General features: G+C 41.5%; 1 protein-coding gene across 4 annotated transcripts in view; it reads left to right on the top strand.

The window, feature by feature from the left end:
• Window positions 1-26,909, top strand: part of LOC136862823 (metal cation symporter ZIP8) — a 920,308-nt gene that overhangs the window by 181,279 nt on the left and 712,120 nt on the right. The window contains exon 1 of one of the 4 annotated variants that reach the window (XM_068225787.1): window positions 20,385-20,407. The exons of the other annotated variants lie outside the window; for them this stretch is intronic. The gene's annotated coding sequence lies outside the window, so the exon portion shown is untranslated. Of the gene's footprint in view, window positions 1-20,384; window positions 20,408-26,909 lie in introns of those variants that run through there. 4 annotated transcript variants of the gene reach the window in all.

Below are 26,909 nucleotides of genomic sequence, written 5' to 3'. Positions count from 1 at the left end.
TTAATTAAGATACAGCCCCAGCATTTGCCTAGTGTGAAAATGGGAAACCACGGAAAACCATCTTCAGGGCTGCCGACAGTGGGGTTCGAACCCACTATCTCCCGAATGCAAGCTCACAGATGCGCGACCCTAACCGCACGGCCACTTGCTCGGTGGATTACATTTTAGGCCTTCCTCTAAACTACCATGTTACGCAGCGTGAATAAAATGATTCATAGCCTAGACTGTAGTGCCTTATTCCCCGAATTTACATACCGATTTTCATTAAATTCTGTTCAGCCATTTTCTCACGAACATACATAAATACATACATACATACATACATACATACATACATACATACATACATACATACATACATACATACATACATACATACATACATACATACATACATACATACATGGAAAGCTCTGACCTTATGTGATTGATGACATGACGGAGCGGCCCTCCCTGTGGACCACTGAATTTACCACATCATGACAAACTGCGACGCTTGCAGCAGATACTGGTGAACACTTGGAGACATTCTATCTTGCGTGAGTCCTTCGTACAGCTCCTTAGGTGGTTGGAAGATGTCTCCTTCGACGTCGCGCTGATCAGGTACGCCCAACGTTCTTGGATCGATTCCCGATGTCGTGTCGGCTTCAGCTCCGGTTATGGCTTCCTCGCAATGATGATGTAGAAGCTCGTTCTGGCTTGATGTAGGGGTAATTCCTCGCAGATTCAGTAGTACTAGTTGTATGTGCAGCTCGAAGACAAAATGTTGTTCGCGGTGCCAACTTGTAGCATGACGACTTCGTTCAAGCAGCCTTACGGTCAAAGAATGAGGCTGATGTGCCAGGCGGCCTCGCTTTTATAATCAGGTTAGCGTAACCACGCCGCTTGATCGCGTGCAGGATACGCGCGCCCGCGACTCGAAGTTTTCCCGCACAAAGCACGTCAAGTACCCTATTTAACGAATGCGTTTATGATTGCAGCCCTAATGCATATCAAAATTAAGCAGAAATTATGCAGGTTGCAATTCTTGTATCAGATCCAATGCATCTCTTCCGTAACCAAAGATATTAATTTAATTCTTTCTTCCCTCCGAAGGTAAGTTTTGCCGGGATCCGGGAAGCGTCCCCAATCTTCATTAAGAGGCTTGGCTTGGGACATAACTCCCTTTAATGAGGTTCTGGAGATTTTCATAATGACGCTCTAGCTCTCTTCACACAAGAACGCTTCTTCTGGAATCTTTTATGAAATAGACTATAAGACAATGACTTCGTGGGTGGTCTTATGTAATCCCAATATCCCAATTAAAGATATAACTGGATGAAAAAATGTTGACACTCCAACACAGGGCGGCACACAGCCGGTATCGACAGGCAGACACAGCCAAGGCCAACTAATCTATCTAGTGCGGCCTTGGCACAGCACGTTCGGTTCAGGCACATTCCAGCTGAAGCGGAGCATGTCCTGTTGCTTCTCGAAGTTCTCTCTAGGACGCAGTTACAGTCCTGTGTCCTGTGTCCCGTGTCTCGGCACTCTGTACCGAAACCTCCGCCTCAAGCTCCTAATGTTGCGGAACAAGTGAATGTTCCGGTCTGCCCAACCCTACCGTCAGCTCCATATCGCTGTGACCCCAGCCGGGCTCATTAAGTGTCCTCTTCTCCAATCATCTCATCCATATCAGCTCTTCTCTCAAGTATCGCACTTGGGTAACGCGGAGGATTCTAGCTCTTCTTTCAGGCAAAATTCATAGACGTTGTTGTTGCTCAAGTAAATGCGCTCTGGATATCGTGTTGAACACGTTATTGGGTGAAACGTTTTTCTGGTAACTTATATAAATGTATGTATGCAATTGTTAATAATTGGAACTAGTATGCAATGGCGGTTCGTGACATTTTACTCTGGTAGGGCTGTGCCGCCATCTCTTCCCCATGCCAAATCGGTTCAGTTTCCACTGACCAACACCACGATATATTTAGCTATAATTCACCCTTGCTTACCGATTATCAACATCTGCCTCTAGCTCTTATAAATGTAGATTCTTCTATTCTCAGGGGTTCCCGGTTCTTCAGACACTTGTCAACATGAATCGGTGGGTGACATAAGGAAATCTAATTATTAATTGAAATAAACTTCAGGAAGTGTTTTAAAATGGATTTATTATTTTAAAAAATTAATACTAAGTTCAATAGATGTGAGGAATCGAATGCATTTTTTCACATAAATGAAACAGCTGACAGAAATTTGACCTAAATGTGGATGAAATGAAGACCTCAGAAAAATTAGTTTTATTATTATTGAGTTAAGTTAACGTAAATTGCCATTACCCGAATAGAAATAAAAAAGAAAAAGAAAAGAGAGAAACCTCAAAATGACTATCGGATTACAAATAACCCCTTTGGTCGATTCACTTGGTCCATGCAGATTCAGTTTCCGCAACCGAAGTCCGAATTTTTCTTTACCTAAGGTTATCCACCGATTATAAAAAGCCACGTAGGATATCATCAGCCACGGAATGGACCCTTAATTGAATCGAAACAACCTCCGGTTATATTTGAACCGATTAATTAAACACAAAAGTAAATTTAATTCACAGGTTAACTTGCTCTTCGACAAGCCATGGTGCTCCAAAATTCACTGTTATCAATTCCCTATCTTTCTGTCATAATACATGATCGCACCAAGTTGTGTCACAACCAGACACTCATAATTAAAGTTACTCCAATAATGAATTATTTTATATAGGAAAATGTTCCACTTAAATACAATATTATAAAAATAAAAATTTGAGTTTACATTTAAGTTAACAAACAAATAACTTTCAGGTCATGCTAGTTTATAATAGACTAATTTAAAGTGAATAAACCAATAAGCACGGATATCTGAAAATTAATCTTATCGCTTCGCTGAATAATAAAAAAAAAATTTCATCCGGCCGTTTACGAACGGTACCAACAAAAAAGAACTGAACTAAAAAGAGTAACGTCAATGGACGGTGTCATAATAAACATCACTAGGTTATCAATAGCAAATAACGCGAATGTATATTAAAGAAATGGTCTTCATCAAAACGTGAAAAACGCAGTTCATTACAATAATCATGATCACTACTGTGGTAAGAAACAAGATGAAACATCTCACTCATATAAAAGAAAGTTCTGTTGTTTAGTTCAGTAATCACAACCATCATCATGACCATTGCAGAAATGTGCTACTCAAAAACTATGATCAATACTATCATAAACAGAATTAAATTGTAACTTAAACGTTTAACTTCAGTGATCAACACCAATAAAATTAGCCAACGCACTATCATTGCAGACTTAACTGATCGTGTAATGATTATCAAAAATGTCAACTCTCACTGGAATAAACTAACACTGATCCTTGCAGACTGAGCTAACCATCTAATTGAACTAATGAATGTCGCTAGAACGACTAAGCACTGATCATTTCAAACTGAAGTGGATGTCTTATTTGACTGACAATCATCCATGAAACCGATTATTGCATACTGAGTTGGATATCTGACTTGGATAATGATTAAGACTGAAAATAAACTGAACACTGATCATTGCAGACTGAGTTGAATGTTTGACTTGAATAATGATTAACATTAAGAAAGAACCGAATACTGATCATTGCAAACTGAGTTGGATATCAAACTTGGTTAACGATTAACTCTGAAAATAAACTGAACACCGATCATTGCAGACTGAGTCGGATGTCTTCTTGAATAATGGTTAACATTGAAAATAAACTGAACGCTGATCATTGCAGACTGAGTTGGACATTTAACTTGGATAATGATTAACACTGAAAATAAACTGAACACTAATCGTTGCAGACTAAACTGATAGTCTTAATTAACAACTATCATAAAAAATAAACTAACTTTGTAAACTTGTGACCTCTCCAGTGCTGGATGTTAATTCATTGCTATTCGTAAAACATGGAAAAATGACATGACAAAAAATATTCTTGCGTCGTTCTGTCTCTTAACCCTACATTATTCTAATTATTATTTACAGCATATTATCCCGTGTGATCGCCTATCACCTAACCATCTTCAATAAACACATCTGAGTAAAGCAGTAGTTATTTTTTGCGAGTTCGATGGCATCAGGTGCTGTGGCCCCTGGACGAGGCCTGATCCGGCGAGTGACGTCACAGCGCAGTGCGGGCTGCTAGCTAAGAGCGTGCCCGTAACCTTACTTGGCTAAGAGCGTGCCAACCTTACGCTGGCTACGTGTTCAGGCATAACCTTACATACCTCGCTTTCGACCCTAGGCTTAAGGGCCTTAGCCTTACAGACCCAAGTTCGATGCCAAAAAGTGCAAGCTTACCCTAACAGCCAACGTGATTATGGTTAAGAGGGCAAGCTTAACCTAACAGGCATGAAGTCTCTATACTTAACCTCGCAGATCCCGTGTTCGGCTCCAGGCCTAAGGGCGCTAACCGTACAGACCCTAGTTCGAAGCTTTAACCTAAGAGACACAAAGTTCAACACACGGGCTAACCGCATAAGAGTGGGATGCTTAACCTAACAGACATCAAGTTCGATACCCGACTAACTGCAGGCCTAACGTAACGCTGATCATGCGTTAAAATAACTTAACCCCCCGGGACTTGGAGCTAAACTTGGAACAAGATCGCGGCTATAAGGCTTAATACATATGCTTTTAGACTTCAAGTTCGGTACCCGGGCTAACTGCAGGTCTAACGTCACGCTGACCACGCGTTAACCCAACTTAACCTCCAAGGACTTGGAGCTGAACTTGGAACAAGATGGTGGCTATAAGGCATAATACGTATGCTTTTAGACTTAAAGTTCGATTCCCGGGCTAACTGCAGGCCTAACGTTACGCTGACCACGCGTTAAACTAACTTAACCTTGCAGGACTTGGAGGTGAACTAGGAGCAAGATGGCGGATATAAGGCTTAATACGCATGCTTTTAGACTTCAAGTTCGATACCCGGGCTAACTGCAGGCCTAACGTTACGCTGACCACGGGTTAACGTAACTTAACCTCCAAGAACTTCGAATTGAATTTGGAAAATGATGGCGGCTACAAGACTTAATACGTATGCATTAAGACTTCAAGTTTCAAACCCGGGCTGACTGCAGGACTAACGTTACGCTAGCCACGCGTTAACCTAACTTAACCTCCAAGGACTGGGAGGCGAGCTTGGAACAAGATGGTGGCTATAAGGCTTAATGCGTATGCTTTATTCATAGGGGCGTAACATTGGAAAGCGACTTAAGGGAGCTTAGAGCTGAACTACGAACAAGATGGTAGCTATAAGGATCAATACGTATGCTTTATTCATAGGGGCGTAAAATCGGAAGGTGACTTCGGGGGCTCAGAGCTGAACTAGGAACAAAATGGCGGCTGCACATAGGAATAGGGAGATGGTGTAAGGCTTAATGTAACATTTAGGAAACATCTTTGGGGCTCAAAGCTGAACCGAACTTCCCAGGCTAACTGCAAAAATAGCATAAGCTTAACTTAACGGAATTTAAGTTCGATACCCGGACTAACCGCTAACTAAGGTGCTAGCTTAACGTAACTGGGCTGAGCATGTAATATAATGAGGCCACACTGTTTTTAACACGCAGTGATCACGTGATCATCGATATGCATGTTCAGACATGTTCGCTATCAGGCTCTCTCTCTTGTAAGTCCAAGTCTTTATATATGCTATGAGTAGTCCAACTCGTTGGCTGAACGGTCAGCGTACTGGCCTTCGTTTCAGTGGGTCCCGGGTTCGATTCCCGGCCGGGTCGGGGATTTTAACCTTAATTGGTTAATTCCAAAGGCATGGGGCTGGGTTTATGTGTTGTCTTCGTCATCATTTCATCCTCATCACGACGCGCAGGTCGCCTACGGGTGTCAAATAGAAAGACCTGCACTTGGCGAGCCAAACCCGTCCTGGGATATCCCGGCACTAAAAGCCATACGACATTTCATTTTGCTATGAGTAGACATTGTATTACTTAGTCGATATGATTCTGTAACAGAGAGTTGCTCGCTCTGTGGTTCATCATGACAAGGACATTGATATTTGATGTTCAAGGCTTTAAAATGAGCGGAAACAAATTTGTGTTCAAAGAGGTGGCTGTATTGGACTGGACTGTGTTGTGGGCACCAAAAATCGTAGGTTTAGTATTTAGCCCACTTTTTCCTTACTGCTTGCAAACGGATGAAGACAAAAGGCAAACACAATGGGTGAAAAACATTTAGGACTTCGGTGGGAAGGAAACGGAATATCATATCGCTTTCTAACTATGATCATGAACGCTCATTTCTCAAGAGCACATCTAGTGTTTGTAAAGGGTTGTGAAAAGAAGGAATGGCTGCGCGAATATCTACCATCAACGCATAAAATTTTCGATCTGCATGAATTAGGAGCATAGTGCGGAAACGCGGAAACAGTCTTTACGTCATGTGTGTATGCTCTTTGATTGGTTGTGTGGCTGTGCATGCCAGGAAGTGAGCTACATGTGTAAAGCGTAGTGTTCAAATGTCGAAAGTGAGAAAAAAAACATTTGTAGAGTAAAGACATCATGCCATTTCTATGTGATACTAAGTGTAATGTAGTTGGAAAGGCAATCGTAAAGTTTTATGCTTGCAAAAAGAAACTGAACACTTTTACTGAAGAAGACTTGAATGCATTACCAAAGGCATTTTGGTCAATGTTGCTGCGAATGCTGTAAATACGATCTGGGATAAGGTGCCTCGTGAGTGGACTCAAGATCCTGTTTTGTCAGAGCTTCAGACGTGTAGTTTACACCATGAACATGTGAGTTTAGCTAAGAGACCTTCAGTGAGACAGTGCCGTACATGTCAACTCATTAAACTGTATCACGGACCTAAAACTAACGAGTTGACTTCGCTTATATACACTTATCATGGCTGCGAAAAGATTAAGCATGCTGTAGCAGAAAAAAGGAGAAGAAACGTGCTACGAGAAAGGTGAGGAAGCATGCTTGGCATGGACTCATCAATAAGGTGATCAATCCTCTTCCTTTTCAGCTTCATCTTCCTAGTTACCTGTACTGTGGCCCTGGAAGTCGACTTGATGCCCGCTTGGCAGGCGGTGATATTGGCATTAATATGTTAGATGCTGCCTGCAAAGAGCATGGCATTGCTTATCGTGAAAACAAAACCTGAACTAAGTCGTGTTGCTGATGAGAATCTGCTTCGTAAGGCTATGCAGCGTGTGACGTCGCCTAATGCTACAGTTGCTGAGAATATAGCAGCACTTGTCATTGCTGGTGCAATGAAAGGGAAAGTGTTGCTGGGCGGAGGTCTTAAAAGACAAAACTAGCAGAGAAATATTTAAGGACTAGACAGATTTTAGTTTGGCGAAAGGAGAAATTTTATACATACGCTGAAATAAATAAGATTTGTAAAACACAGTGCAGTTGTTGCTTGATTACATTTTTAACTTGTCCCTTGTCCAACATTATTCAAAATCCTAACTTAACTAGTAGTAGCAGTGATGTTGATTAACGGGTTAATGCAATCTTTATTAGTAGTAGTAATGTTAACTAACAATTTTATGCAATAGTAGACAGGAGAGGTAGAGGTTCCAGAACAAAAAAAGAAAAATTCAACAAACGTTTTAAAGTACACCCTTTTTTATTAATCTATGAACTGAAGGTGTTATTAAAACCAAGACATTTGACATACAGTTTATTACCACGACAACGAATAACACGTTCTATTAAATAGCGATTAGGATGTTTCGTTTTCTGCAGCTCCTCGACGTAGAATCCTCCTTTGATCGGCTGTCCTGAAAGATCGTGAAGTAAATAGGTAACTGGTTTTGTAAGCTTAACTCTGCTGATTTGAAAAATTTCTGTGCTCCAGTTAGGGGTGTATCCTTTCGGGAAGACAGACTTACGTTTGCTGATGCGAACAAAATCACCGTCTTGAAAGCGATGGCGACATGGATCAGCTGTTTTGATTATGTGAAAAAATAGCGTCTAATTGTGGTGTATTCTTGGTAACAAGACGTGACTTTGTGCCGACAGTGCGATGAGGTGCATCGTTGTAGGTAGACACAAGTCTGGGTAGGAGATCAATCCAGCGATAAGAGCCTTGCGCTGTAAATTCTCGCCACATCATAGTTTTGAGCGTACGATCTAAGCGTTCTACAACGCTAATTTTGAGATTGCTGTACGTAGAATAGTGACGAATGCCGACTGACTTGAGATAAGTAGAAAAAAAACGTTATTTTAAAACTCTTTACCTTGATAGGTTTGAAGGAGCCATGGGCAGCATTTCGATTGTTGAACTATACGTTGGAAAGCGTCTTTGACATGATCTGCTGTCTTAGAACGCACTGGTTCTGCAAAAGCGAACTTAGAATGAACATCGATGGCAGTAAGTGGATACTTATACTGTTTATTGCTAGAAGCATACGGAATCATCTTTTCTACTTGTAAAGACACGTCTGCGACGGTAGGTGCGACGAGCTGGTTTATGTAACTCGTGTGCGATGCTTAGCTTTACAGGTGAGGTCGTGCTTTGAGGAGCCATTACTCAATAATACCAGCATGACGTAATTCCTCTTCTATTTTTAGAATATCTGATTCATGACCTGTGTGACCGGCATTTTGAGAAGCTGTTAGAAGTTGCAAACGTTGTACGAGTAAGTTAGGGTCGTTCCAGTATCTTACGTCTACGTAGGGTAACAGAGGCTTGTAGACAACATTAAGGCCCCGTGTAGACAGTTGATGCGAAAGAAACAGCTTAGAAATGAAATCGCCGTACTTGCAACTCTTATTTGCGTTTACAGCTACTGTCCTCTTGTAATTACCCCGAGTAGCAAAACGTATTGCTCTATATTTTTTAAAATCATCTTTTGAAATTATACCTTTGTTAGATATCTGAGAAAAAAGGAGTTCTAAAAGACCTTTAGTAGGTTTATGACTTACACCTTTTGCGATGAGACTGTTAGCATTAATCTTTAATAATAATAATAATATTGCAACCAAATGGTATGATATATACACTTAAATACACTTAGATATACATCAATAATTGTAATAATATGCAATCAATGCGTGCAAAACGTGATCAGTTATTTACACAATTGGGTCAAGCTTCCTTTTCTATGGACACATTCGATTGCATGGTATATATCGCATCGTTGGTCACAGAAGACACATACGAGGCCCGGTCCTGGCTTGTGAAATCCCATGATTCTGCACACCTTATGGTGGAACCGTGTACGGCAAACCTGATCACTGTATGCCTCAGATCATATCCACCACGCGTCCAATCCCTGTTTAGCATCGCATCAGTTGAGTAAAACTCATTCCATATCATAGCCCTCTTTGCTTGCAGTTCTTGTAGCAATTCCCTGTAACTCCTTGTCGCTGGAAGTAACAATCTAAATCGTATGTCTTCAATGAAGTACGTCTCCTTTTCAAGAACGTATACTAGTCTTGATGATGTATATTTAGAAACACATAGGACTCTCTTCAAGAATCTAGCCTTCAAACTTTCCAGCTCTTGCAGCTGTCTTTTTGAGAGATGTTCCCATATTAGCTCTAGAACATATATGGCTGTTGGAACAACTTTCGTATTAAACAGAGCCATAGCTGTCTCCAAAGATAGCTGTGGAAGGTGTTTAATATCACTAATGTTTCGTATAGCTGCAATGACTCTCTCCTTTAGGTGTATTGTGAATGTTGTTCCTGTTACCTGTACTGTAATCCCCAGATATTTGTATTGGTTATTAATTCGTAATTTTTGTCCTTTACAAAGGAAATAATCATCTTTAGATAATTTTCCTCCCTTCCAGAAAACAACCAATTCTGTTTTGTTCGCATTACGGTCCATTTTATTATATTTTCCCCATTCCACGATTAAGTCCATGGCAACTTGTAGTTCCTCTTTACTCTCGGACGCAATAGCCATGTCGTCCACATATACGTACGCGTTAACCTTCCGTGTTTGCTTCTTAATTTCTTTTATTGCATCCTGTGTGAAGATATTAAACAGCAGAGGACTTAGTGTGTCCCCCTGTAATACCCATTTGTCTGCCGGATCCACCTTGATGTGCAGAGATTGTCGCTTATTTGAATATAGTTCTCCGAAAGTATGTTGGTAACTAGCCTTGTGAGCCAGGTACGACCAACGATTTCCTCTAGTTTTCTAACAAGTTTTCGTCTATCTACTGTATCAAAAGCCTTGGAGTAGTCAATAAATATTACGAACATTTTGCCTTGCTTTTTTCTGGTTGTTTCATGAAAATCTTGCAGAAGGCATTCCACTGCCATCAGAGTCGATCTCCCGGCTCTAAATCCGAACTGTTCGTCAGGGAGAAGCGGGTCTGCTAATCTATTGATTCTCTGAGTGAACAGTTTGGTAATAATCTTGATAGATGCTGATTCAAGAACCACTCCGCGATATGATTCCGGTTTGTTTACTTCTCCTTTCCCTTCGTAGAGCATCTTAACGACTGATTTTCTCCATACATTTGGAATGTTTCCTGTTTCCAGAAACTTGTTCATCAGTTCTAACCATACTGTTTCTAGGTAAGGGAGAGATGTCTTCAGATATTCGTTGTAGAGGCCATCTGAGCCTGCTGCCTTGTTAGATTTTGCACTTGAGATCACTTTTCTTACTTCCTCTTGAGTGAAAGGACTGCATGGTTTTTAACTTCTCCTTCCATTTTAGGTGTTAAGTCCCGTTTACATAGTATATTTTCCATGTACATCTCCCAGATCTCCATTGGTATGTCTGCCGGGAATCTTGGTTGGCGTGGACGCACTGCTTTGTACGGGTTTTCCTTGATTTCCTTCATTAGCTTCTGATATTGAGCTTCTATGTAACTGGCTTTCTTATCCTTCAAAAGAGTTTTGTATGCCTTTCTAGCAGATTGATATTCTGCTAGGTGGACGACGTCCATACTTTGTCTGGCTACTCGCATTTTCTTCAAAGTTGCCTGCCTTACTTGGAAGCACTCACTGTCGAACCACTCTTTGGCTTTGCGGTTACCATTCCACGATTCGGTCGCTTCTTTTATGTAGTCCTCTATGAGAAGGGTCGCTTCGTCGATCTTTTCTGCTCTGATTTCTTGGCGCATATGTTCAGTTTCATTTGAGTTTTCCTTTAGTAGAGATAAGTTTAGGCATCTCTTTAGTTTCGTTTCATTACTAGGTCTTGTCTCTCTAGCTGGACTGCAGTACACGTTTGTGATCACGGGAATGTGCTTTCTTATCAGTGCACGTGTGAGAAGTGTTTGGGACTGCACCTCTATGCCCTTTACTAGAACTAAACCTATTGTGCTTTCTCCGTTGTGGCAGATGTATGTTTTCATTTTCCGGTCGTTCACTAATGTTAGTCCTACCTCTGTTAAGTATTCCAGAACTAAATCTGTTTTTCTGCTTGAGCTGTATAAGGGACAGTTAAAATCTCCTCTTAAAATTAGATTGGTATTGTTAGTAATGCTATCAAATGCTTTCTGTATGTTGTCTGCTATATCTACTGAGCTGCAATCAGGTCTAATATTGCGCAGATGATGACTCCTATTCTTGTTCTTACTACCACTAAGTCCTCGTCCGTCAATAGCACATGGAACGGAGATAAATTTGGCTTGATTAGACAATACACGCCCCCTGATGGTCTTCCTCTGGTATGTTTCTTAGCTGAAGCAAGTATGTTGTAAAGCCTTGTACTACAGTATTCTGTTCTCTAGTTACAGAAGTCTCAGTTAATACACAAATATCAAAGTCCCTGAATATGTCACTTGGCGAATTGATTAATACTTCTATTAAACCTTCCACATTCCAGGTTAAAATCCGTATTACATTACTCTCTGAGGCCTCTGTATCTCCATGGGGCACGAAATGGCCGACAGATTATATTAGAAGGCCAGAAGCTATCTCTATACACTTCATCTAGTTCATTGATTGGTATCCCTATTTTAAAAGCACTACTTGTTGGCGTATCGCTGACTTTCGTACAGTCGAGTCTTCCTAATATTCCGTTTTCCCTCAAATATTCTTCCAAATCTTCCTTCTTGGTTTCTGGGTCAAGCCTGCCAATATACAGCCATGCATTCATCTCAGCTGCTTGCAGTCTGTATTGCCCCTCTCTTGAGCCTCTCACTTTGTCATTTCTCTCTACTTTAGCTGCTTTGCTATCTCTAATGTTGGTAGCAATCTTATTTCCACGACTGCATGTGGCAACTTCCCATTCAATTTCTTGTTTTTTCCTCACTCGTCCTCTCTTCTGAGGCCAAAGAGTTATCAATAGTTTGTTCTCGAGTGTCTTCGTTCGACTGAATTTTCCGTGCATTTGGCCTTACTTTTTCCGCCTCTCTATTTGCTTCCGGTGTTGTGTTCACCCCAGCTGTCACTTTCGTTATCTTATTTGAGTGAGAGTTTGCACTCACATCAATGTTTTCAGTATTTTCTCTTGTCCTATGTTGGTGATATGTCCCGTTGTCTTCTTTTATCTCTCTGATGTCCAACGGCTTGTTTCTCCCTAGCTCTTTAACCGCCTCTGTCAATATCTCTTTAATCAGCTGAGGAAATGTTTACGATAAAGTATCCATTATGGAGTTTAGCTTTCCATCTATCAACTCTATTATTTGATCCCTTACGTTCTTTGATACTGTTATTTCATTGCAGAGCCATGTTAGTCTGCAGTTCTTCCTTTTGATGATGTCATATTCTCTTCTCGTCATGCCGGTACATTCCTGGTGCTGCCATCTGGCACATTTCTCGTACTCTATGGCATGATCCTCGTTTCTGACTACCTTCCTACATACCAATATAAATGGTCCGTTATTGGACATTATAAATTTTCCAGCTAACTCATTCCTGGTTGCCAGCGTTTCGCCCTCGTGTGCTAGGCTGGGCTCATCAGTTGGTACCTAGCACACCTACCAAGACGCATGGCAACCAGGAATGAGTTAGCTGGAAAATTTATAATGTCCAATAACGGACCATTTATATTGGTATTATAAATTTACTCATTCGGAACAAATATTACAGATTCCCAATGGGAATCAACATCTGTATTACCTTCCTACATATATCACACTGCTGCTTTTGTATGCTCTCTGCCACACCAGTTTCTGCACGCTCCTTATTAATCGGCATCATGGTTACTGCTGGATTTCTCTATAATCTCCGAGAAGACCCTAATTATTATAGGTCCCCTGTTGACAGTTTTCCGTAGATTTTGTACTCCTTACAGGTATGGCGCCTTCTTTTACCTTCACGTATTCAGATGAATCACTAGTATTATCTACACTGCGGAGAATTCTATTGCTTCACAGTCACTTCAGCAAAATTCCTAATCTTTGGTAACTAAAATTTGGTATGTTTCGTGTATATACTCTTACTATTTCTCGCACTTTTCTATCACCAATTATTTGTAGCCTCAAACACTGTTTACCACTGCCAAAATATCTTCTTCATTTCTAATTAGACTATTTTGATTATCTAGTAAGCCGTGATTTCCAACTGTAACCGTCACTATCGATTGTTTACCCTGTTCAATATCAACACTGACCACATACACTCCACATGAACAATTGTGAACAATGGCAATCAGCTTGTTGTCACCCAGATCCAATACTTATAAATAATTTAACAGTACTATACTCGCCCAAAATCCCTATAAATGTGTATGCAGTTAATGTTCTCCAAATTGCTTGATGCAAAAGGAGTTGGTTATTGAGTTAAACAGAGCGTGAAATGGTACAAATAATGTATCTAAAGGCACACGAAAAAAGTTCATTATAACACTTAGCACATATTCACACATGGGTATAATGAATACAGTAAATTATATCACGACATCACGAACGTTTAGCATAACTCTTACCAAAGCATTAATCTTTATATTTGCGTTACCTATCCAAAAACTGTCGTCTTCAGAGCGAATACCGTAGGTTGTGTTTGTTTGCTCTGTAAGGAGTTTTTCTATGTAAGGCGCAAGGAGTGAGCCGTAGGCTTTAACTGATTACGATACTCCGGTGTGATTAGCCAAGCGAAGTCGTCTTTTGCACCAGGTGTATGCACCCTGAGAGGCCCTGGACTAGATCTTCAGTGATGCAACATTTAACGCTGAAGAATTAAATTCAGTGTAGAACTTGAGAGCCAAAGCTTCAACGTCCCAGGAAAAAAAAAAAGTCTCGTTGGAACCTTCGTAAGTGTCAGGGAGTCTCTGGCGAAATAAATGTTTCACATCAAAATTTTGCACTGCGACCGCATAGGGTATCTTTGAATGTTTTACAATCTGCTTTACGTCGCACCGACACAGATAGGTCTTACGGCGACGATGGGATAGGAAAGGGCCAGGAGTGGACAGGAAGCGACCGTGGTCTTAATTAAGGTACACCCCTAGCATTTGCCTGGTGTGCAAATGGGAAGCCACGGAAAAACATCTTGAGCGTTGCCGACAGTGGGGTTCGAATCCACTATCTTCCGAATGTAAGCTGCGTGAGCCACTTGCTCGGTGTGTTTGAATGTTACTTCCATTTGATGAATCAGAGGATACAAAAAAAAATAGAATTCTTTGTGAAGTTCTCCTACGACAGCTTCTAGACTAAATGGACCAAAAACATTTTGAGAGATAGAAATTAGATTACGAATTTTTTGCTGCTATTTTACTGTCAGCAAACATAGAATGATTCGGCTTCATTTGGCAATCCAATGAGTTGTAACTTTGGCCTGTTTCACGCTGGGGTAGACAGATACAACTTCAGCTCTTGTGACAGCAATTAACTTCTAACGTCCTTCTTCACAAGGAAGTAGCCACAGTTTGAATGTTACGCCGTTGCAATTCCTATGTTCGACTACATCCCTTTTGCCGTCAAAATTTATGGAAAATGTGATGACACAAATGACACATTTTCTGTTAGGTCGTTTTCCTTTACAAGCCGTTTTGCAAAGTCCTTCTCTTCCAACCATTTTTTGTTGAAAGAAATGTACCGTTTAGCCTTCCTTCTCGATGGCAGTGTGTGTGGTGCCTGCTTTGGTAGGCAAAGCAGAACTTGAAGGAAGATTTGGATTGTCCACATCTTCCTTATAATTGGATAAACGACAAATCATTGTGTCTAATAATATGTGGGGCACTGCACCACAACATTAGTAATGAGTAGTGATAACGTGGAACTAATGACTTGATATGCTTGAAAATTGTTTCACCGGGCGAGATGGCTGTGCGGTTAGGGGCGCGCAGCTGTGAGCTTGCATCCGGGAGATCGTGGATTCGAGCCACACTGTCAGCAGCCTTGAAGATGGTTTCCCATTTTCACATCAGGCAAATGCTGGGACTGTACCTTAATTAAGGCCATGGCCGCTTCCTTTCCACTCCTAAGCCTTTCCTTTGCCATCATCGCCATAAGACCTATCTGTGTCGGTGCGACGTGAAACAAATAATGATACTAAAAATGTTTCAATTTATCACTGTTTGCTGAGAACCAGGTGCTTAACTCGATTCACAATGACGCAGAACTGTGGAGTGCCACTACTACTACTACTACTACTACTACTATAATATTTTCATTCCTTCCCTAAAGGGGAGGCGGGCCTCCTAGACGAAACACCGTCTCTCAGGTCGGGATATTTGTTACGGTGAAGGAAATGCTCGGATAAGTTAAGGGGGTTGACGGTCGTGGCCTATATTAGGAACTGTCCTGGCATTCGCCGTAGTGCAGGAGAATGGAAAACCATTCTCAGGACAGCAGACGATTGGGGCCAGCCGTGAGGTCCAGCCCTATCCCGTCTCCCAAATACAGAGGCGTAGATCCATGGTAGAGCCGTGGCCATCCCTACTCTGCTACTCCCTACGTGGCCATTTGTGGGCCGAGATCCACTCTGCATCTACCGATGAAGTGCCACTTGCCGGGAGGATACCCAGTCATCGAGCCATGACGAATTGAAGGGGAGTGCGCGCGCAGCATTCTTTCTTCCTACCGTATTCCCGATCAACTATAAGTCATCGGTGGCTGTGTATATTATCTGTGGATGGAGGGACTGTTCAGGTTTAAATCTTCTAATCTTTGGTGTTTTACTGGTATTATATGTTATATCTCTGATGTAGCCTCCGTGGCTCAGGCGGCACTGCGAGATTTGTACTGGACAAAGCGGAGGTGGGACAGGTTTCTCTCCAGTTCTCCGGGTTTCCCTGTCATCTTCCATTCCAGCAACACTCTCCAGTATAACTTCATCTGTCAGTCATTAATCATTGCCCTAGAGGAGTGCGACAGGCTTCGACAGCCGGTGCAATTCCTATCCTCGCCACAAGGTGGCGCTTCATCCGTTTCATTCTTGACGCAGTGGAATGACTGGAAACAGGCTGTGGATTTTAATGTTTATATCTTTGATGTACGGCTATACCGGTATGATCGTCCTGTTACAACATTATACCATTGTTAACCATTAACGGGTTCCTAGAGCTGTGTTGGCAAATACCGAAATAATATCGGTATTTTATCGATATTTTCTGTAGTAATACAGTCTCTGCTTATGGCAAGCACAACGATGTCAACAAGCTGAGTTACCAATATAGAGATTTTGGGTCGGTAGATGCAGAGTGGGTTTCGGCCCATATGTGGCCACGGCTTGTCCGTGATCCAACAGTTCTGTACTCTGACCGGCCAACCGAGCAGAGGAGGGGTGGCCACGGCTTTACCGTGGCTCTACGCCTCTGCATTCGGGAGACGGTACAGGGCTGGACCTCATGACTGGCTCCAACCGTCGGCTGTCCTGAGAATGGTTTTCCGTGGTTTCCCATTCTCCTGCACTAAGGTGAATCCCGGGACAGTTCCTAGTATAGGCCACGGCCGCCAACCCCCTCACCTTCACCGTAACAAATCTCCCGGCCTGAGAGATGGAGTCACCGTCCAAGAGGCCCGCCTTCCCCTTCAGGGGAGGTTTTGTTTTCTATTTGCTTTACGTCGCACCGACACAGACAGGTCTTATGGCGACGATGGGACAGGGAAAGGCTAGGAGTGGGAAGGAAGCGGCCGTGGCCTTAATTAAGGTACAGCCCCAGCATTTGCCTGGTGTGAAAATGGGAAACCACGGAAAACCATCTTCAGGGCTGCCGACAGTGGGGTTCGAACCTACTATCTCCCGAATACCGGATACTGGCCGCACTTAAGCGACTGCAGCTATCGAGCTCGGTCTTCAGGGGAGGAATGAAAACATTTTAGCAGTAGAGATTTTGTCACTGTATCTGACGACTATTGTGTCTTTTAACGATAACGTGTTCTTCGTTCCCTCTTGTTAATATAGACATCGAGCGACTTCTTTTTAACTCGTATTAGTGACAGATTTTTTCTCCATTTGTAATGTAACAATCCGTGATTCTTGCAATGAATTTTGCTCTGTTTCATTAATGTAATTAGTGACACCGTTATGTATACTTACGAGAACGCAAGCACACACTATCAAAACTGATGACTTTTTTGGTGTTTATTTTATGCGTTTATGAATATCGTCTTTAAATGATTTGTGTGTGTGTGTGTAATCATATAGGGTGCAACGTATATCCCTTCCAAATTTATGTATGTGTGCGTGATGTAGCCTTGAAGTGACAGGTAAGGCATTTTGTAAATTTCACTTTCTTTATAACTGAAATTGCGTGTGCGTGCGTATGTTGGCAAGCACGTGTTTCTCTCAATACCGTTCTTATTTGAAGGTGTCGTGCGAGGTTTTGGAACAAATATTTTTGGAAAATAGGCCCTACATATGTTTTCTTCATAATGCATGTGGATTAAAGTAAATATTTATGTTAGTTTCTCAGTTTAATAATTCGTCTCAATTGATACTTCATTAACAATAGCAGAGTTAAATAATGTGATTTCATGCAACTTATAGCACATGTAAATATGGTCTGTACTTGCAACTTCGAAAGAGTTTTGTTTAAACATTTTGAAATGTTGGGACCACAAATAGAACAATCACCAGTCGCCACTGTTGACAGATAAAAGGCCTTTTTAATGGTGGAAAAGTCAAAGATTTCGTAAATAAAAGTCGCACTCGTTTCATCGCGGACCAGCTGAGTATGACCATTTGGCAAGACACTCATTTTCTGTGCTTAGGATTGGTCGCTAGAATCGAGAGTGATAGGAGAGTGGCTTAGCAACTGGCTTAAATGCCAACCCATGTCAAGGCGGCCGTAGTTCGAATTCCGACGAATGCATGTGGAATTATTGAAAGGAAAAGTCACGTCACTTCCAGTGTTCTATTCATCATGAAATAATGGATGTTAGTCTAATGAAACGAGAGTCAAATAAATAAATAAATAAATAAATAAATAAATAAATAAATAAATAAATAAATAAATAGCCCGCCTCTGTGGTGTAATGGTTAGTGTGATTAGATGCCACACCTGGGGGCCCGGTTTCGATTCACGGCTCTACTACGGAATTTGAAAAGTGGCACGAGGCCTAAAACCAGGCCCACTCAGCCTCGGGAGGTCAACTGAGTAGAAGTGGGTTCGATTACCACCTCAGCCACCCTCGAAGTGGTTTTCCGTGGTTTCCCACTTCTTCTCCAGGTAAATGCCGTGATGGTACCTAACTTAAGGCCACGGCCGCTCCCTTCCCTGTTCCTTGTCTGTCCCTGCCGATCTTCCCATCTCCACAAGGCCCCTGCTCAGCATAGCAGGTGATGCCGTCTGGGCGAGATACTGGTCCTCCTTCCCCGTTGTATCCTCGCAGCCCAAAGTCTCACACTCCAGGACACTACCCTTGAGGTGGTAGAGGTGGGATGCCTCGCTGAGTTTGAGGGAAATCCCAACCCTGGAGTGTAAACGGATTAAGGAAGAAAATAAATAAATAAATAAATAAATAAATAAATAAATAAATAAATAAATAAATAAATAAATAAATAAATAAATGCCGAACTCGGAATGAACTGAATGTAAAGAGAGATCCTCGTCATCCGTCCAAACGGGTGCAGGAGGTGTATTTAAATGGTTTCAGCACGGAATGCACTTTGAGGAATGAAGTAAAAGAACCAAACCTCCGAACATATTTTTAGGCAAAGGCTAGTTGGATTCCTAACACGTCGACCATAAGTTGTCAAGGATAGTCTAGGCGAGCGTACAAGGGAAATGATGAGTGAGTAGTTCCTCTTCGCTTCTCTGATTGAGCCAGGGGATGTTGTAACATCACTCTGCCAAGCCCACTGAAGTGCTTACACCAGCCGATCCTATGAGCGGAACTTCCAAACCATCCAACGGCTCTACTAGCTTGCTAATACGTCTGCTAGTTTGAAGCCAAGGACGAGATTGATACAGGTCAGTGATCTAGTCATTACTGGAAGACACTCTGAACACTATATCTGAGGACGGAGATAAGGCACCAATTACAAAATATTTACCGATAAATTTCCTGGAAAAACTTAAATGTTTCATTGATTATATATTACAAGTTTTCATTTCTACTCAGAGGTTGTCTTTGGAGTAGTGCTCTGCATGTCCCGTGACTGCTTGCGGAGGAGTTAATTACCGACAGCTCTCCAGCTCCCCGCCTCCATTGCTCTCAATTAGTCAATGAATATTTCATGAATATTTTACGCGCTTGCTGCCATTGAACGCCATACACACAAAGCTATATAAAAAAGAAGATAGTAGGCTTGTAGTTTTAAGTGACTGTTGATTTCGTGGTCAAAGTCAGTGAAATGAAATGTCGTATGGCTTTTAGTGCTGGGATATCCCAGGACGGGTTCGGCTCGTTGGGTGCAGGTCTTTCTATTTGATCCCGTAGGCGAACTGCGCGTCGTGATGAGAATGAAATGATGATGAATACAACACAACACATACATCCAGCCCCTGTGCCGTGGGAATTAACCAATTAAGATTATAATCCCCGACCCGACCGGGAATTGAACCCGGGACCCTCTGACCCGAAGGCCAGTACGCTGACCGTTCAGTCAACGAGTCGGATAGTCAGTATATGTCCAGTTTACGTGGAATCCAAGTCACTGGGACGTGACTTTTCATTTTAAAACTCTCTCATGCTTAAGCTGGGGTTCAAATTTTGGCCACTCTGTAGGGAAGCCACTGCCGATGGTACTCGTCTATCACACCTCACTAAGGACATCATTTCCTTCCCTGTAACTCTCTTGGAGCTAAACACACATATAAACTTGTTGTCCTGTTCATGATGAAAATCGAGAACGAATCACTAAACCCTACGGAGAGATAAAGAAAGCCCCTTGCTTCATCCGCCGCCACGGGCGGAGCAGTAGGAATTGGAAGTCTGCCAACCACCCAGTACGTTCGCTTACGCTCATTCGACCCTCATACGGTCGACGTCGAGCGGGATGGCTAGTAGCAAGTAGTCTGAGGTAAGGCGGCTGATGAGCTTACGGTCAGTTTATTGAAGCTACGAAGACAAACTTGAAAAGGAGCGAGGAAAGGTGAGTGGCTGACTAGAATATTGGACACCATGCAAATAATTAATGAAATGTTCATTGAAGTAATGTAATTAGGAACTTACTTAGTAAGTAAGTAAGTAAGTAAGTAAGTAAGTAAGTAAGTAAGTAAGTAAGTAAGTAAGTAAGTAAGTAAGCAAAAAGTAAGCAAAAAGTAAGTAAGTAAGTAAGTAAGTAAGTAAGTAAGTAAGTAAGTAAGTAAGTAAGTAAGTAAGTAAGTAAGTAAGTAAGTAAGTAAGTAAACAAGAAAGTAAGCAAGCAAGTAAGTAAGTAAGTAAGTAAATAAGTAAGTTAGCAAACAAGTAAGTAAGTAAGTTGTCTTTATTCTTGGCGAAGTTAGGGCTCGAAACCCTCTCTTACACTTAACCACAACATTTAAAAAAATATTTAACATAAATGTAATTTTAAAAATACAACAAATCATTTAAAAAAAATTATATAGTAGTACTTATAGCAAATATGGAGATAGTAATAATACAACCTGTTCTGAAAAGTTCGGTGAACGGTCTCATGAAATAAAGACATCGTAAGTTACACACAGAACTCCTTTACTGGCCTTCAAAGTAATCTCCGTTAGGTACAACACACTTTTGACAGTGACTGTAAAGCTGCTGGAAGCTGGCAGCAAACGTTTCTTTTAGAATCTCCCGGAGAACCCTCGTCACGCGTTGTTGGATACCTGCTACACTGTCGAACCGGTGGCCTTTCTGGGTTAATTTAAGACGGAGGAACAAAAAAAGCTCTGCCGGCGCCAAATCTAGAGAATACGTAGGATGTGGAAGAACAGTCACCTGGCGTTCAGCGAGAAACTGGGTCACGCGGATCGCGGTGTGCGGACGGACATTGTCGTGGAGGAGCGTCCACTGTCCACTCCGGTACAGTTCAGGCCGAACCCGTATGATGCGTTGCAGTAGCCGTTTCAAAACTCCCTCGTAGAAATCCGCGTTGACAGTTGTACCCTGGCGTACAAATGCATGATGAATGACACCATTGCTGTAGAAGAAAGCGATCAGCATTGTCTTAATCTTGGACTGTGTGCGCCGACCTTTCTTGGGAGGCGGAGAAGACGCTGAACACCACACCATTGACTGTCTCTTGGTCTCCGGATCATACTGGTAGCACCACGACTCGTCTCCTGTAATGATTGTTTGCAGCACCTCCAGATTTCAGTCACAAACGTCAATGAAATCTCCCGACGTTTTATCCGAGTTTGCTTCTGCTCGTCTGTCAGCTTGTGCGGTAAAAACCGGGCACAAATCTTGCGCTTTCTCAAATGTTCGTGAATAATGGTCCGTACACTGTCCTTACCTACACCCACTTCATCTGCTATCATTCATAAGGGCAGTCGCCGATCATTCGCAAGCATCTGTGGCACTCGTTCGATGTTGTCTGGAGATGTGCTTGTGGTTGGTCGACCCGATCGTGTCTCGTCCTTACCACTTTCCTTTCCATCTCGAAAGCGTTTAAACCAGTCAAATACGCACTTTTTATTCATGCTTGAGCGTGGTAAACTTGCACTAACATTGCGTGTGTTTCCGTTGCCGTTTTGCCTAGGTGGAAGCAAAACTGAATGTTAACGCGTTGCTCCGTTTTGCACTCCATTGAGCAATGACAGGAGTCCTCACACTGACTCCGTGCGATGTGTTGCAGCGTTCAACTCCGTTTAACTGTGTCGAGTTGACAGATAGGGGCAACTTGATGTCATGTCTCGCAATGCGTATGCGCGAGCGCATCATCCGAACTAGCACGGTGTACAAACTAGACGACCATTCACCGAACTTTTCAGACACAGGTTGTATAAATGACTATATAATGTACAACATGACAATATAAATGAAGAATGATAATAATTATAAAACTAATAATAGTAAAATAAGGAAATACAGTAAAATGCTATATCTAGCAAATACATTTCTAATTTTTTATGAAAATATGCTTATTCACGCTCTCATTTACACTTCACACATCATACATATCAGCTGGAAGCTTTCTGCAACTGATTTCAGCAATCTATCTTCAATCTCCTACGAGAACGCAAATCTCTAACGTTAGCAGGTACGGTATTCCACAGCCTAGCGGCAGTGACTACAAAGGAGCATTTGTAAGCCCTGGAGTGACTGAGAGATATCGTAAAGAGGAGCCAGATCGTGTATCGTGTTTATAATAGGAGGAGAGGCCATTCAAGTTTGATGAAAGGTAATTCGGTACACCTGAGTTTAGAACTCCATGCAGAGGGGACACCATGTGGAGACTGCGACGCTCAAACACACGAAGTCAAGAGAACTCCCTATAATAAGGTAAAAAATGTAAACCCGTGCCCTCATCCCGAGGTGGTGCAGCTCTTTTCAGGCACACCCCCTATGGAGGTGAGCTGCACATACCATTTGAACCACATACCAGCCCTCCTGCCATTTTTTAATTTCTGGCAGTATCGGGAATCGAATCCGGGCCCCCGAGGACGGCAGCTAATAACACTAACCGTTGCGTTACGGAGGCTGACTATCATAAGGTAAAATGTGAGAATCATATCTCAGCTTAAATATAAATCTAATGAAAATGAAAACCTACAAACTGTTTTCCAGTCAGTGACCGGGTCAGGGATGGAATGAATGAAGCCCCCATCTTGCGGTGAGGATAGGAATTGCGCCGGCTACCAAGGCCTGTCACACTCCTCTGGGGCAATGATTAATGACTGACAGATGGAAGTGCGGAGTGTTGCTGGAATGACAGATGACAGGGAAAACCGGAGTGCCCGGAGGAAAACCTCTCCCGCCTCAGCTTTGTCCAGTACAAATCTCACATGGAATGACCAGGATTTGAACCACGGAACCTAGCAGTGAGAGGGGACGCGCTGCCGCCTGAGCCACGGAGGCTATATCTATATATGTAAAATAAGAGTTTTGTCTGTACATTGCTCAGAATTTGAAAAGAATGGTATTTCTGTATCGGTCATGCTTACAGTAACAAGAAAATGCACTTTTTTCTTTTCCGTAATGTCTGTCTGTCTGTCTGTCTGTCTGTCTGTCTGTCTGTCTGTCTGTCTGTCTGTCTGTCTGTCTGTCTGTATGTACACACATCACTGGAAAACGGCTAAAGAGAATTTAAGGAAAATCGGTATGCAAAGTCGGGGAATAAGTCGCTACAATCTAAGCCATAAATAATTGTATTCACGCTGATAGAAATGGTAGTTTAGGGGAAGGCCTAAAATTTAATTTTCAAGTATTTATCTTATTAGTGGTCCTATCTTAATAAAAATTGCTAGGCAAAGTCGGTGAGTAAGTCGCTACCATCTATACTATAAATAATTTTATGCACCCCGAATTGAAATGGTAGTTTAGGGGAAGACCTAAATCAAATTCTTAAATATTTACGTCATTAGTGGTCATTTATCACTGAAAACTGGTATACAAAGTCGGAGAATGAGCCACTACAATCTAGGCTATAAATAATTTTATTCACGCTGAATGAAATGTAGTTTAGGGGAAGGCCTAAAATTTAATTCTCGAATATTGATGTTATTAGTGGTCGTATCGATAAATACTACATAACCAAAGTTACATATAATTAAATTTTCGACCATTTACGTCTTATACATTTTTACCGTACCGGCTATGATAACACAGATATTCATGAATTTGTATTTTTGTTGCTAAGTCCATATCGACGCCAGGCCACGAGAAAATGGGTGAACAGAATTCAATGAAAATCGGTAAATGGAGTCGGGGAATAAGATTCTACAGTCTAAGCTATAAACAATTTTATTCACCCTGGATGAAATTGTTGTTATGCGCAAGGCGCCTAAAATTTAATTTGTAATTCTGAACCCTTGAACTTAGAATTCCATCGTTGGTCGGCTACAGCTGCTGCAGTAGAGCAATATCGAACTCTTAAATCTTGGGTTCGTAGCTGGAATATTTCGATCACGATCTTAACCAAACGATGAGGTTCAGAAGAGAGCCTAACTACTTGAAATGAGGAGCAAATATGTGCTTACTAACTTTTATTGAATTAATTAAATGCAAAAAATGTATTTATGTAAAATCATTGATCAAGAAAAAAATTAATTATTTAATGTTTCAAACGCAGTAACATTGCATGGCGTTAGTTTTATTAGTTACAGTATCGACGAATTTTCTTCGGAGAAAAGTAGAAATATCACAGATTAGTGGACAGCGAAAACTAGAAATATGAAAAGTAACCTGAAATTCGGGCACCTATTGATCCAAACGATAACTGAGAATACACACGATCCGTGGAAAATCTGACCTTCAACAAGAAGAATTCCAGATTTACTCTTAACTAAGGTTATCCACCAGTCAAATACCCTGTCGGATATGGGAACACCCGCCGAATGGATCCTTAATTGAACCAAATTGACTATCAGTTGCTTTGGATAGGTTGCGAAATACTACTGGAAAGCATGGTGTTCACTACAAGTTAACAGCAGCATTCATAATTGAAAATAAAATTCCACCATTTATTGTCATCTCGTGACACCCTTAAGTTATAGAATAATCCCGATGCTGAAACGTGCATCACCCAAACAGCTGTTCAGAAGGAACCAACAACAACTCGATTCGAGAGGATCTTACGTTACGTCGTTCTGAAGGAACAAAACTGCGAAATGCAGGAAACACTTATTCATCATGCATTTAGAAGAAATGCCAAACGCTGAAGTTAAATAAAAAATGGTAAATCACGTAAAAATATTATTATAAAACCAACTTTCAGGTTATAAACGGTTACGTCACGCTGAATAAAATTACAAGTCCACATGGCAAAATAAAAATCAAAATCTAGGAATTCCTTCCTTTACAACAACGCTACCATTACAGATCCATCTACTTATTGTCTGTCCCAACAAGCTAACTACAAAGTTATTGATCGACCAAAATCAGCTATTACAAAAATGAAAGAACGAAAAAAATGAAAATAAAATATATTCCCGGCTGACGAATCGAACCCGCATTCATAACTCAAGCCTCACATAAATAAACTAAGTGTCAACACGCACACTAGCAAAGCAGTCGGACGTCAAAATAAAATACTGAAGTTCAATGAACTCAAACGCGCGTGGCAAACTGCTGTAATATTCAATCACCGTTAGCTCAGTAACCAATATTGGACAACCCTCACGTTCATGCCACTAGTGGTTCCATAATCTTATGTAAACACCTTCCAGCTGGTAAGGGCTGTGCCAAACATGGCCTCAATATTACTTAGCTAACACACTTCGCATTGCATACACCACTGCAGACACTACCATCGCTCAAGTCATTTCGCAAAAACACCTAATCTAAAACTTGAGTATATACAGCCGACACCCTAAACCTATCGTCGGGCCTACATAATGTCTAAACACCCTAACACTAACCTCTATTTACATAAACACACCTTCCTAACCTATCGTCGAGCGTAAACTGGGACGTATTATCATCAGTATACTCATAGGATAACATGTGACGCCCTAAATCTATTGCCGAGCGGAAACTGGGTTGTCTACGCTTCCTCTAGAATGTCAGACGCACTCGTAACTTCAAACACACTCTCAGATATTTTAGCTGTAAACCTTGTAGAAACGATAGCACACAATGAAACTTTCCACAGAATGAACGCAAGTCGGGAAATGCAACTAAGTCCCTATCTTGTTAATAAAACGTGAAATTAAACTAAATAACGCGTGGCAAACAAATCCACAACTCAAACACGATCTCGACATGCGCATTGAAGTTTAAAAAAATAATAATGAATTTCAGCACACGTCTAACAATACGTGAATATCGCTAAAACAGTAATCATCACCACCGCAAAAATCCACACTATAATTCTAGGGTGAGGCCCAAACTTCGCCTATCATCTCACTATTTCAAATATCCATATCCATAACCATCCAGTGAAGCGAAATTCAATGAATCTACACAGCCAAACTATCGCTTTAATAACGTCCAATACCCCATCCCACAATGTTTCCGATTTAACGATAAATTATCGTCTCGTAATTTATGAAATTTACTGAGTGGAAATTTGTTATAACAGTCAAATCACACCAACCGTGTATTCAGAACGCAATTTTACAATTCAGGTCGCCTATATGTTCATTATGCTGACTTTACATAATCGTCACTTGGACTTAACTGCCAAGAGCTACAATCTTCAACGGAAATTGTTTTTCACTGGGGGATCTTAACTTGAAATCATAATGTGCGTCAGAGGGCACTCATTTCGAACCAACCTTCACTCGGTCAGCTGTTCCGGATTGTTAGCGGAATATCACTACAGCCTGCCTCAGAAATATCACATTTAATGTACAGCCTGTCTCAAACATTCTTCGCCATCAACCAATATACCCCGTCTCAAAAATTCATCCTCATCGCCTCTCACTGCGGCATCACACATGAAATACAGGCTTCCTCTGCCTTCAACATCTATACAACTATTATCTCAACATATCATTCGGCCACAATCCATTTCTTCCTATTTCAAAACT

Source organism: Anabrus simplex, chromosome 2 (assembly GCF_040414725.1).
Source record: "Anabrus simplex isolate iqAnaSimp1 chromosome 2, ASM4041472v1, whole genome shotgun sequence".
Lineage (NCBI taxonomy): Eukaryota > Metazoa > Arthropoda > Insecta > Orthoptera > Tettigoniidae > Anabrus > Anabrus simplex.
The sequence above is the reverse complement of the archived record's forward strand: the minus strand, read 5'-3'. Positions and strand labels throughout refer to the sequence as shown.